The sequence below is a fragment of the Pinus tabuliformis genome, chromosome 3_1 (genome assembly GCF_031772625.1).
Source record: "Pinus tabuliformis cultivar Carrire ecotype Pingquan chromosome 3_1, CPIR1, whole genome shotgun sequence".
NCBI classification, from domain to species: Eukaryota; Viridiplantae; Streptophyta; class Pinopsida; order Pinales; family Pinaceae; genus Pinus; species Pinus tabuliformis.
In genome coordinates, this window is record NC_142301.1 from 631612174 (window position 1) to 631625230 (window position 13057).

General features: G+C 38.0%; 1 non-coding gene and 1 pseudogene across 1 annotated transcript; one reads left to right on the plus strand and one right to left on the minus strand.

Annotated features, from left to right (window-relative positions):
• The first annotated feature begins 1586 nt into the window (after positions 1-1586).
• Positions 1587-2262, plus strand: LOC149188639 (uncharacterized; annotated as a pseudogene).
• A 5019-nt stretch (positions 2263-7281) lies between these two features.
• Positions 7282-7353, minus strand: TRNAG-UCC (transfer RNA glycine (anticodon UCC)). The gene has a single exon. It is a non-coding gene; the product is annotated as a tRNA-Gly (tRNA).
• Between the last annotated feature and the right edge of the window lie 5704 nt (positions 7354-13057).

Below are 13057 nucleotides of genomic sequence, written 5' to 3' on the forward strand. Positions count from 1 at the left end.
CACTTGAAATAGAAGGGGCACATGGCGGCTTCATCCTTATTACTTGAGTCACAAACATAACTATTTTTTTCATTTGGAGACGGTGATTTAGAGAATTCCAGAAATTAAAAGCGGTTAGACGGTGATGTTCAGAAAATTATACGCTTGTTGTGTATGTGCTCTTGGCCATGGTGGAAACATTGGTACATAATTAGAATTGGGCGTTTCCACTGAGATTAATACTTGAAATGCCATCCAATTACGTTGCAGAAGTTTTCTCTATTTTCTAATGTTGTGCAAGGGTTCATTAAAAAAAAAAATCAAAGCAAAGAAATCAAGACAAGACCTGAAAATGAAGATTCTAATAAAGACAAAAGTATCGAAGTCAGCAGCCAACATGAATTCGTCTTCGGATAACCTCCATGCTCTAAGGATCCAACCAGGAGAAGGCACCAGCCTCTCTAAACTGAAAGGCCCTTCTCTTGGCCTGCTCGTCGGCCACACTGCGAGGGGCCTACATGCACACATTACCTCGATTCTTTCTCAGCATCAAACACAATGAAGAAGAACACACAACCCTGTGTTTATGCCCACAAAAGTCAACAATGCTGAAACTATCATTTTCGCTTGAACTCAATTCTTATCTCTCTCCAATTTAACGACTCGACATCACCTCATTTCGCCCTGTTCTTCGATACAGAGGAGATTAAATCAAACATCATAGAGAAATTTGGACAAATTAGGAAACGGGTATGGCGATGCCGTGCCAGTAGGGAAAACATGGGCAGAAAGTAACCTTGACAGAGAACGTGGGCAGAAAGTAAGCTTGACAGATGATAAATGGTAAATTTCCATTGGTGAGAGAGACAATCACATGGAAAGAATTAATTGGTTGTAAGGGTGAAATTCAAGCTCTCATTGGCCGGGGTGAACAATATTTGCCCAACCCAACCTAGCAAAGAAAACGTTTTTCTGCGTAATAATGTCTAAGGAATCCAAAATTTGCATTTTGTCAGGATCATAAAAGTTCTCACAAGCCCCACTACCCACTAAACTTTGAAGCTCAAATGGCCCATCCATGAAATTACAACCATCTTTATCTACCCTACTATGTAGGGTAGGTGATTATAGGTTGTTGGATTTGAATTGGTTTTATGGCAATTTTCATGTATCTTAGAGTGATTAGGGATAGTTGAATTTGAATTGGTTTCAAATACAACAACTTTATATCAAAATGGATATGGTTTTAATTATCATAACTATTTATAGAAATATTTTCATTTTGAATACTTTACTTTTCAAAGACTCTGATATAACTCTTTTGAGTTCCCTGGGATTCCAGATCATGAAAAATCTGGAAGTATGAAAAATTTTGACTCTTACTAGTACATGCCAAACTGTGTATCACTGAAGCATTAAAAATTGTGTTATGTATATGAATGTACTTGAAATTAGAACTGTGTAGCACTGAAGCATTAAAAATTGTGTTATGTATATGAATGTACTTGAAATTATCTTATCTAGTCTTATAGACTATATCTGCTCTCGTGGACATTAAAATTTCATTTTAAGATTATAAATGACATACCATAATCCGAAGATTATAAATGACATACCATAGTTCGAGTCCTGTAAGCTCGCAAACACTGTAATTCGGACGCATGAGCGCCATCATCATGGGATATCCGTGATTTGGTTTATGTTTTGCTGGAACACTTAGGAAACGTAATCTTATCTTCCTACAACATGTGTACCAATACTATAGAATACCATAGTAGCAACATTGATTCAACTTTAGTTGTGCTCCATTCTAACTGTATTGACTCTTTAGAACTGGAAAATTCTCATAGTTGTGTATCAATTAATACCATGGACGAGCTTGAATGTCAGTCTTTATCAATAGATCTACAAATAATTATCGGTAATGATCGAAATAATTTCGAAAACCCCGCAGGGGTGCCTGCAATTAGCCATTACGACAAGGTAGGAATGGTTAGTTGTTATTCCGAGGCCATGCGGATAGACCGCAAAGGAGAAATAATAATAAGCAACGAGAGCTTAAACACCTCAACGAACCTGCGAGTTGATTCTCCCATGCAACAATTTTATGGTGCAGAAGTTGATTGGCTTCTTCACCACCCAGATAACATGAGTGTTTCCATGGATTCAAATGATTTACCCATAAATACCAATCAATTGTGGAGTACTGATCTCTAGGTCAGTGAGGGCATGGACTACTAGCTGAACATATTAAGACAAGTGGAGTCATTGTCCTTATTTTAGATTGGTCCACCTTCTCAGGCCTCATCTCTGACTTTCACAACTGTTGAACATTAAATCTGACCTTATCTGGTGATCGTTTGTCAGCTTTAGAAAGGTTAGGATGTTCGATCGAGGAGACTTTACTTCAGTTTTTTTCTTGAAGTAAGTTGCGTGGAGGAAATATATTCTTACTAGTCGAATGCTATTATCAAAATTGTGTGGAAAGATATGTTGCGCTGGTTTTGTGGAACTAGTACAGCGTTTGAGTTTGATGTTGCACGGGGATAGAAAGATTGTTCCAAGTATCGAAGGAAAAATAAAGGATACTCAAAGTAATTTGAGTAGAGTATCTTTTTATGTGGAGCCAGAAAATAAAAAACTGACAAAACAAAATATATCCGAGGGCCTTATGAATGGTCAGGAAGATAAGGATTTCGCTACAGATAAAGACTAATTATAAGTGTAAAGATGTCCGTATCAAAGTTTTTTTATTCCTCAAGCTACTTAATAGTGGAAGATAGGAAAAATAAAATTGATAATATATATACACTGGATCTTTTATGCATGGAGAGATTTGTACTCAATTATTTAATTTTGTTGGGAATTTAATAAATCAAGGGAATATATAGGTTTTCACTCAATTATTTATTTTGATCCACTTAGACACTTAATAGATCCAGGGTTCCTATGAATCTGTGTTAATAATTTCATTAGTTGAACATAGGTGGTTTTTAAGTATGCTATGGAGTTATCCAACGAGTTCATTTCTTTAATTTGTTTAACTTTATGTGTAATCATATATCTGAGTGTTTTTTTTTCCACAATTTACTTTCCTTTGAAGCAAGTTTCTTTCCATGTATTGTATATATTTGTTTGATATGATAGTTTCAAAACAAAATGAACTACCTATCTGTAGAGTCTTTCTTGTCATCTCTTTACTTTTTCCAACCAAATCTTCAAAGCAAACAATCAAAGATTAATTGATATACTCTGTTTGTATGTTTTGTTAGTCATGGCTCATGTATTTATCTTGCAAGGCATGAATTTTTATGAGATTAAAGTTGATTGAATGTTTTGGTATTGAAAATTTTTGGGTCTTTTTGTAATTAACATTTGTTCAGTATGGGAGACCTTTACTACTTTCATAGTTGTTGACCTCCATTTCTTTGGTTTCTAAAATAAGTTCTCCTCCAGCTTCAACATTAGCAAAATGGGAGAAAATATGGGTTCTTTGGCTCCATCGCCAAACCATTTGTTGATCCGATGATCTTTTTAGCTCTGACATTTGCAACTACCTTGGTGGATAAAGACGACTTGTAGAGGTGGAAAAAGACCACTCATGCTTTTCTACTATTTTTCCTTCTTGTTTTTCCTAGATTTCAAGAACGACCGTACTTGAGCACTACAACAGCAAGAGTTTTAAATGTGTCTACCAGGTCTACGTATTGGAGCATATCTATGTATTGGAGCATTATTGTATCCATGTCCCTGAGTTGGGTTGAGGAATTTTATAGTTTCTACAACTCTTATGTTCATGTTTGGGTTTCTTAGATAATGGGAAACTAAGTTTCATGATCCACATATTATAAGTGATCTTGGAAAATACCACTTGTCTGGCGGTAGGATTGATCAAACGAGCTGTGATTTTGTAAATAAAATATACATGACCTTCGTTCACACATATGGGGAATTTTCAATACCTTGGACAACCATGGCAATGACAGAAAATATACATGACCTTCGTTCAAAGATGGGCCGTATCTTGAATTTTCAATACCTTGGACAACTATGACAATGACATGGTTACTGCAGACTATGTACAAGGGTTACTGGAAAACCTTTGAATTCAACATATCTTTGATGATAATATGAAATTAGTGATATGCTCTTCTGATCATATGAACTTTATAATTTCCTTTCATTTTATGTCATGCCTCTTTTGATAGCTATTTTAGTTTTTGGTTTATTGTAGCCATTTTAGTTTTTATTAGTTTATTTTATCTAAATAACTTTATTTTAGTTATATTACTGGTTTTCTTTAGTTATAGTTAAAAACTAATTTAGTTTAGCTTAAAATTATTTTAATTTTGGTTTAAATTTAAGTATTTAGCTTTGATTTAATAACGTTGATTTTATTTAGTTTAAATTATTTTAAATTACTTTTTATTTTAAATTACTTTAATTTAATTTAAATTTTACATTAATTTTTATTATTGTTTTAATTTAATTTAAATTTTATATTTATTTTTATTTTTATTTAGATTTAATTTAATATTTTGTTTTAAGGATTTGTTGATGATTTTAAGACCATGAGACTTAAAAAACTCAAAAGTTATAAAAAAGCATGAATATAAAGCTAAGGAATTCCATTTTGTTGTTGTTGCAAAAACAGACTTTTTATATTAGTGCGTGAGAAACTTATTAAACGTTCCCTTGCACCCAGATGCAATTGCTAATTTAAATTTATTTAAAAATATTCCCAATATAAGATATTCTCATTCCTTCACACTTTATTTGAACTATTTCCACAACAATTTCAATTCCGTGATTTCTCATCCCATAGCATTTGACTTTGATTGAATTATACAGATATTGAGAAAATATGATGTCACTTAAATTTATTTTTAAGTGGTTTGGTGTAGTTTAGTTGGTTTGGTTTTTTTAAATTTATTGAAATCACAAGTTTGATAAATAATTTTTTCTAAAATATTTTAGGGTTTTTTTAGGATGTTAAATCTATAAATCAATTCAAAAAATCAATTTAAATAACACAAATCAAAATTTCACCTCATTTTTTTTCTGTCAAATTCCAACAACTAAATATCCAAGAAAAAAAACTTCCCTAAAACCATACTCAACTCTCACCGGGACAACCGGATTCTAAGTCCTGGCAACGGAAAGAGCTGCATGATAAAATCCAACTCAACGAGTTCTTGGCATACCCTGGTCTTCTTGGCATTTGGTAGAAAGTCGAACCTACGAATTTTGGGCATTTTGGAAAATTCTTGATTGCGTCTGCAGTATACTCGGCTCTCACCCGAGAGACCCGGGTTCAAGTCTCGGCAACGGAAAGAGATCCAACTCAACGAGTTCTTGGCTTCTGGGCATTTCGTAGAAAGTCGAACCCTCGTCTTCTTGGCATTTCGTTGAAAATCAAACCCTGCTAATACTGGGCATTTTGAAAAATGCAAGGTTAATTGCGTCTGCAGGATACTCGGCTCTCACCAAGAAACCCGGGCTCAAGTCCCAGCAACGGAAAGAGATCACTGTTTTGTATAAAACAAGGTGCATCTACTGGGATAAATCTGTCTCAACCAGTTCTTGGCATTTCGTAGAAAGTCGATCGCTGGTCTTCTTGGCATTTCGTAGAAAGTCGAACCCTGGTCTTCTTGGCATTTCTTGGGAAGTTGAACCCTACGAATTTTTGGCATTTGAAAAATGCAAGGTTAATTGCGTCTGCAGGATACTCGGCTCTCACCCGAGAGACCCGGGTTCAAGTGCCGGCAACGGAAAGAGATCACAGAGATCACTGACGTCTGCAGGATACTCGGCTCTCACCCGAGAGACCCGGGTTCAAGTCCCGGCAACGGAAAGAGATCACTGACGCTTGTCTTCTTGGCATTCGTAGAAAGTCGAACCCTGGTCTTCTTGGCATTTCTTAGGAAGTTGAACCCTACGTAGAAAGTCGAACCCTGGTCTTCTTGGCATTTCTTAGGAAGTTGAACCTACAAATTTTTGGCATTTGAAAAATGCAAGGTTAATTGCGCCTGCGGGATACTCGGCTCTCACCCGAGAGACCCGGGTTCAAGTGCCGGCAACGGACAGAGATCACTGACGTCTACAGGATACTCGGCTCTCACCCGAGATACCCGGGTTCAAGTCCCGGCAACGGAAAGAGATCACTGACCCTTGTCTTCTTGGCATTCGTAGAAAGTCGAACCGTGGTCTTCTTGGCATTTCTTAGGAAGTTGAACCCTACGAATTTTTGGCATTTGAAAAACGCAAGGTTAATTGCGTCTGCAGAATACTTTTCTTAGGAAGTTGAACCCTACGAATTTTTGGCATTTGAAAAACGCAAGGTTAATTGCGTCTGCAGAATACTTTTCTTGGGAAGTTGAACCCTACGAATTTTTGGCATTTGAAAAACGCAAGGTTAATTGCGTCTGCAGAATACTCGGCTCTCACACGAGAGACCCGGGTTCAAGCCCCGGCAACGGAAAGAATCACAGAGATCACTGTTTTGTATAAAAGAAGCTGCAACTAACGATCCCGAAGAGTTGAACCCTACGTAGAAAGTCGAACCCTGGTCTTCTTGGCATTTCTTAGGAAGTTGAACCTACAAATTTTTGGCATTTGAAAAATGCAAGGTTAATTGCGCCTGCGGGATACTCGGCTCTCACCCGAGAGACCCGGGTTCAAGTGCCGGCAACGGACAGAGATCACTGACGTCTGCAGGATACTCGGCTCTCACCCGAGAGACCCGAGTTCAAGTCCCGGCAACGGAAAGAGATCACTGACCCTTGTCTTCTTGGTATTCGTAGAAAGTCGAACCCTGGTCTTCTTGGCATTTCTTAGGAAGTTGAACCCTACGAATTTTTGGCATTTGAAAAACGCAAGGTTAATTGCGTCTGCAGAATACTTTTCTTAGGAAGTTGAACCCTGCGAATTTTCGGCATTTGAAAAACGCAAGGTTAATTGCGTCTGCAGAATACTTTTCTTAGGAAGTTGAACCCTGCGAATTTTCGGCATTTGAAAAACGCAAGGTTAATTGCGTCTGCAGAATACTTTTCTTAGGAAGTTGAACCCTGCGAATTTTCGGCATTTGAAAAACGCAAGGTTAATTGCGTCTGCAGAATACTTTTCTTAGGAAGTTGAACCCTGCGAATTTTTGGCATTTGAAAAACGCAAGGTTAATTGCGTCTGCAGAATACTCGGCTCTCACACGAGAGACCCGGGTTCAAGCCCCGGCAACGGAAAGAATCACAGAGATCACTGTTTTGTATAAAAGAAACTGCAACTAACGATCCCGAAGAGTTGCACTGCGTCTGCCGGGAGTCGAACCCGGGTCTATTGCTTGGAAGGCAATTATCCTAACCGTTGGACTACAAACGCCCACTTTGGAATTGCCTGCCCATTATAAAATACTATTCCGGAAATGATTTGCCACAACCTAAATAAATACCATTAAATTGTTTTTAATTCATACTGATCCATCTTGTTCAATACGAAAGGATGAAATCTCCTCAATTTTCTGCCGTTCTCAGCAAAGAGATGAGATCGAATTTTGCTTTCCAAAGAGAATAGAGAACATGTTCTTTTAGAAAATGGAGAGTGGAAGCACCTTGCATTCAAGAGGCATGGGGTTACAAATCTGTCTCTTGTGGATGTCCCAATCTTGGAACCTACTGTCTCGCAGCCTCTTAGAGCATGTACAGCTGGTCAGGCCTCTAAATGACCTTCTTAATATCTTTCAATATTAGGGGATTGGGTGCCACCCCTAAATTTCTGGCGCTAAAAGAGACACTTGTTTCTGCACATCCCCATATTATCTTCATACAGGAAACAATGCACTCAAGTACAGTGTCTTTGGCTTTCTTCAGAAGAATGTTTCCATCTTGGCATATGGTTGCCACTGAAGCTGATGGTATGTCTGGTGGCCTGGCAGTTTTGTGGGACCCAGCTTGGGTTAGAGCAAAGGCCTTCAAATGCTGCGCTGGGATTCTTATCTCGGCTTCTATCAGAGGAAGGTCTCAGAACCTCAACATCTTGAATATTTATGCGCCCTATAGGAACAGATCCCCTTTCTGGGACAAGTTGTTTGATTCTGAAATTCTAGACATTGAATCTTTATTAATAGCAGGTGATCTAAACATGACCCTTAACTCTGAGGAATGTTGGGGTCAGTGTAGGAAGAAGGATCGTATGGCTGATAAAATGCGACAGGAACTTCTAAATAGGAATTTAGTTGACATAATCCCTGAGAAAATGGTCCCAACGTGGGATAACGGCAGGACTGGTACAACCTTCATAGCTAAAAGAATTGATCGCTTTATTATAAATGCCAGCATTATTGAAAAGTGGGGAATGCCTGTCGCTAGAACTGGAAATGATTTTTCCTCGGATCACAGGCCCATCTTCCTGGAATGGATGAATATGGATTGTAGGATGGGCTATCCTTTCAAATTTAATAGAACCCATCTCGAGGACAAATCTTTCAATGAACTCATAACAAACATTTGGAGGGATATCCATCAATCTGAAAGGGCTTTCTTATATACTTTTCGGGAAAAAATTCAATTGTTGAGGGATGCTGCCAAGGATTGGCAAATAAAGAAGAGGAAGAAGGACAAACAGGAGCTATTCGATATTAAAAAAGAAATATGTTATCTCTCTAACTCGGTCTATTATAATGGTCTATCTTTTGATCAAAAAAACCTTATCAGAACCTTGGAAAAAAAGAAACAAGAGTTGCTGCAAAAGGATGAAGCATCATGGAGGCTAAAAAGCAGAGCGACATGGCTCAGGGAGGGCGATCGTAATACAAAGTTTTTTCACAATTTCGCCAATGCACGAAGGGCGAAGAACTCTATTTGGAAGATTGAAGATGGCAAAGGGGGCTTTCTCCACACTCAACAGGATATTTCGGCTGAAGCCACAAGATTTTTTCAAAATCAATATAAAAGGCAGAGAAGCGAAACAAATGATATTCTATGGGCTGTGGATCTGATGCCTGTAATGTTTGATGAGGGCGCAAATGATGAGTTTTTTAAGCCTATTTTGGAAGAGGAACTTCATGACACCATTAAAAAGTTCAAAATGGATAAAAGTCCGGGGCCCGATGGTTGGCCGATAGAGTTCTTCTCTCATTTCTATGATTTGTTCAAAAATGATATGTTGCGCATGGTGGAAGCCTCCCGCATATCCGGGAATATTAACAATGCGTTAACTGCCACATTTTTAGCTCTTATTCCCAAAAAGGACAAATCGGAATCATTTTTGGATTTCAGGCCGATTGCCTTATGCAATACTCTCTTTAAAATTATATCCAAGATAATTGCGGAAAGGATGAAGGTTGTTCTAAATTCCTTTATATCAAAGGAACAACATGCATTTTTAAAAGACAGACTCATTCTGGATGTCGTTGCTATGACACAGGAATGCCTCTTCTCAATCATATCCAATAATATTGATGCCGCCGTTCTAAAGATAGACCTCAAAAAAGCCTTCGACTGCGTAGACTGGGGTTTCCTTAGAATCCTTCTAGCTAAAATCGGATTAAGAGCTCAAGGAATTAACTGGATAATGGCGTGTGTTGAAAACGTCAAATATTCAGTTATTATAAATGGTATCCCTTCATCTTTCTTCCAAGCGGAGAGGGGTCTTCGCCAAGGCTGCCCTCTTTCACCACTTCTATTCATTCTTGTGATGAACTCTCTTAGCTCTCAGATCAATATGGCAGTTGCTGAAGGGAGGTGCAGGCCGATTAAGATATGCAAGGATATCTCCCTTTCTCATAACCTTTTTGTAGATGATATTCTTATTTTTGCGATGTTATGTAAATCAACATGGATTTGTCTAAATGTGATCTTTCAGAAATTTCAATCTGCATCTGGTCTGATTATAAACAAAGACAAGTCTATGCTGTATCATAACGAAACAAATCTGGACTTAGCTCAATGGATTGCTGCGCTGTTTGGCATAAAACATGCTCTGATAAATGATGGTTTTAAATATCTGGGCTTCCACTTAAAAGCTAAGGGATATCGCATTCGGGACTGGCAGTGGCTGATTGATCGTTTTTATAACAAAATTTCATGTTGGGAGATGCGGTTTTTATCCCTAGCGGGAAGATTTACCTTGGTGCAGGCCGTTCTATCTCAACTGGCGGTTTATTGGGCCCACCTCTTCCTTCTTCCTGCATCCATTACAAACAAAATGGATTCTCTGACAGCCAACTTCTTATGGGGTGGTAGATCATATCAGTCCAAGATCCAATTAGTGAAGATGGATTCTATTTCAAGGCCGAAGAAGTTGGGTGGATGGGGCCTTCTGCACATGCGATCTTTCGGCAAAGCCCTTCTCTGCAAATCTCTTCTTAGAGGAATTTATGGCAAAAGTCAGTGGAGCATCATCATTAATCAAAAATATCTCAAAGGAAGGAGCATGGTATTCTGGTACAGGAGGCAAACATTGGGCATCAGAAGAGGATCCTCTATATGGCTAAGCTTTAGAAAGATCCAGTCTTTCTTCATGGAGAATTTAAGATGGAGACTTTCCTCAGGATCGAGTATTTATATTGGTTTTGACTCAACCCTGTATAAGCTGGAATCGATGATTCCCCCTGCCTTGCTCTCCTTCTTCTACTCAAGAGGCCTCTTCACGTGGAATAAGCTAATTAAATCATGGTCCTCTCAGAATCCAGTTTGGAAGGATGGGGTCGAATTATCCTTGCCCCTCTCTCTTCGCCCCTTATGGTTATCGGCTATCAACAGCTTTTCAAGCAAAGGAATCATTCAATCGGGTTCAAAGGATGAACTGATTTGGTCACTCGAGAAATCCTCTCAATCTATCTGCGTCAGAGATCTATATGTTGCTTTCTCATCCGGCCAGCCGCCTTCTTCCCCCATTTTTCCACTCAAATTTTGGAAAACATCTTGTCCGCTCAAGATGATTCTATTCTCATGGCTTCTCTTCTCGGACAGGAATCTCACCTGGGAGGTTCTCCAAAGAAAGGGATGGCAGGGTCCGGGAAGATGTCAAATGTGCCTTTCTGAAGCTGAATCCAATACACACATGTTCTTCCAATGTGCCTCATCCTCTACAATCTGGTATGACTTGTCTTTGATTTATGGTTTTTCTCACCGGGTTTTTTCATCTGTTCAGGATGGTTTCAATTGGTGGAGTGTTCAGAATCCTACCTGGCGTTCTTTATTCATTCTCACCTGCTGGTTCTTATGGAAATGGAGAAATGATCGCATTTTCCAGGACTCCAGGACGCCCCTTGCTTCTATCCTGGTCTCAATTTCGGGTTTCATGCCTCCTTCGGATTAATCACAGATCCTGGTCTGCTTTTAGCAAGCTCTTTTTGGACCCATATGCTTTCTTATTTGCGGCTCTTGCTGATCCTGCACATTTTAAATCTATTTTGATTGTTGGCTTCACTTATGCCTCCTCGTGAAGCGTTATATGTGTTTGTTTTTCTCTGGCTAATATGTTGTCTGATCATCGGTGATAGTATCTGATACAATCTGTAATTATGTTGACTATGCTTTTCGATTTTCATGTATTTTGATCTTTATATTCTCTTAATATAATCCATGATGATTTTCTCTCTGAAAAAAGTTACCAATCAAATAGTAATTGGCCAAGGTACTAAATTAAGAATCGAAGAAATTAGGCATGCAGAGATTGTTCGTAGGGGAAAAAATTAGAGGTCGTGGTGTACAGATTCTTGAACAACCAAGAATGGCTTTACAAATTCCGCTTTGGTAATGATACAGTTATATTTTGTATTAAAAATATATTAAACAAGGGAAAAACTAAGGGATGCAGTTTTATTTTACAACTTGGTAATACAAAATTTGGAAAGCAAGATCAAAATTTTACAATTGGCGAGTTGAAAGAAAGTCAAAACTGATATTTTTGATCTCGAAGAGAGGAAAAACATAGATATATATTTTCTATTTTAAATAAAGATAATAACATACTTAAAATTGTTTTTTCTTTCCTAAGAGTTTATTCATATATTAATTGTCAAAGACCCAGAGGCATCTAGAAGTGAAAGCTTGCCCCTTACGAAGTGAAATCCTGCCCCCTTACGGAGTCGGAGTGAGTGAAAGCCTTCCCCCTTTCATAGTGAAAGTTTGCACCCTTAAAGACGACCAACGAGTAATTTCAAGTGGTGTTAAAGATCAACCGTCCCTCCTTACAGATTTGGAGTGAGTGAAAGCCTGCCCCCTTTCGTAGTGAAAGTTTGCACCCTTAAAGACAACCAACGAGTAATTTCAAGTGGTGTTAAAGATCACCAATGGGTAATTCAAGTGGTGTGGTTTTCTTTGAATAACAATGATGAGTGAGTCTACATTCTATGATAGCAACCAATAATGGATGTCTCCACTGCTAGTTTGACAATTGAGTTATGATAGGTTTTCCCACTCTTAAAAAATAATAAAATAAAAATAAACATTTACTAATTGCAATTACAACTTCCCTTAAATAGGATGGAATCTAAGGTTCAAAAATGACTTAAGAGGATATTTGAATCGATGCCATATTCTTGCTAATCTTAGTGAGATTTTCTACACCTTGTGAGAGGAGTGGAGGGATTTGGGGCTTTCTTTAGAACTCCATTAAAAGTAAGATATCCATATGGATATGTAGCACTAAAATATCACGAGAGGAGGAGGTGGGGTAACGTTCTTTCCTATATCTTCCTTTTCTTCTTGATTTACTTCCTCTCTTCCTCCTCTGTTTCGTTCTTCCTTCATCTTCTTTGTTTTATTACATCTTAATAGGGTGTTTGCGTTTGTTTTCACATGGAATGCATCCACATTATCGTCAAGGTCAATAGTTCCAAAATTGGGGTGAATATTGATGGATTCGCTTCACCTTTAAAATATTCTAATCTAGACCTAGGCTCTATTGGCATTCTTTCTTCCCCTTCATTCTTTCTCGATTCAACTATATTTTCAAGAGTTTTAAATTTATTTTTGTTGAAGTTGGGTGGTCCCTCATGGAATGGCTTGGATTTTTGAGGCCCCTTATAGTGGGATTTTTTATGCTTATTATGAACCATCTTGAACTAGAATTGTTTCCT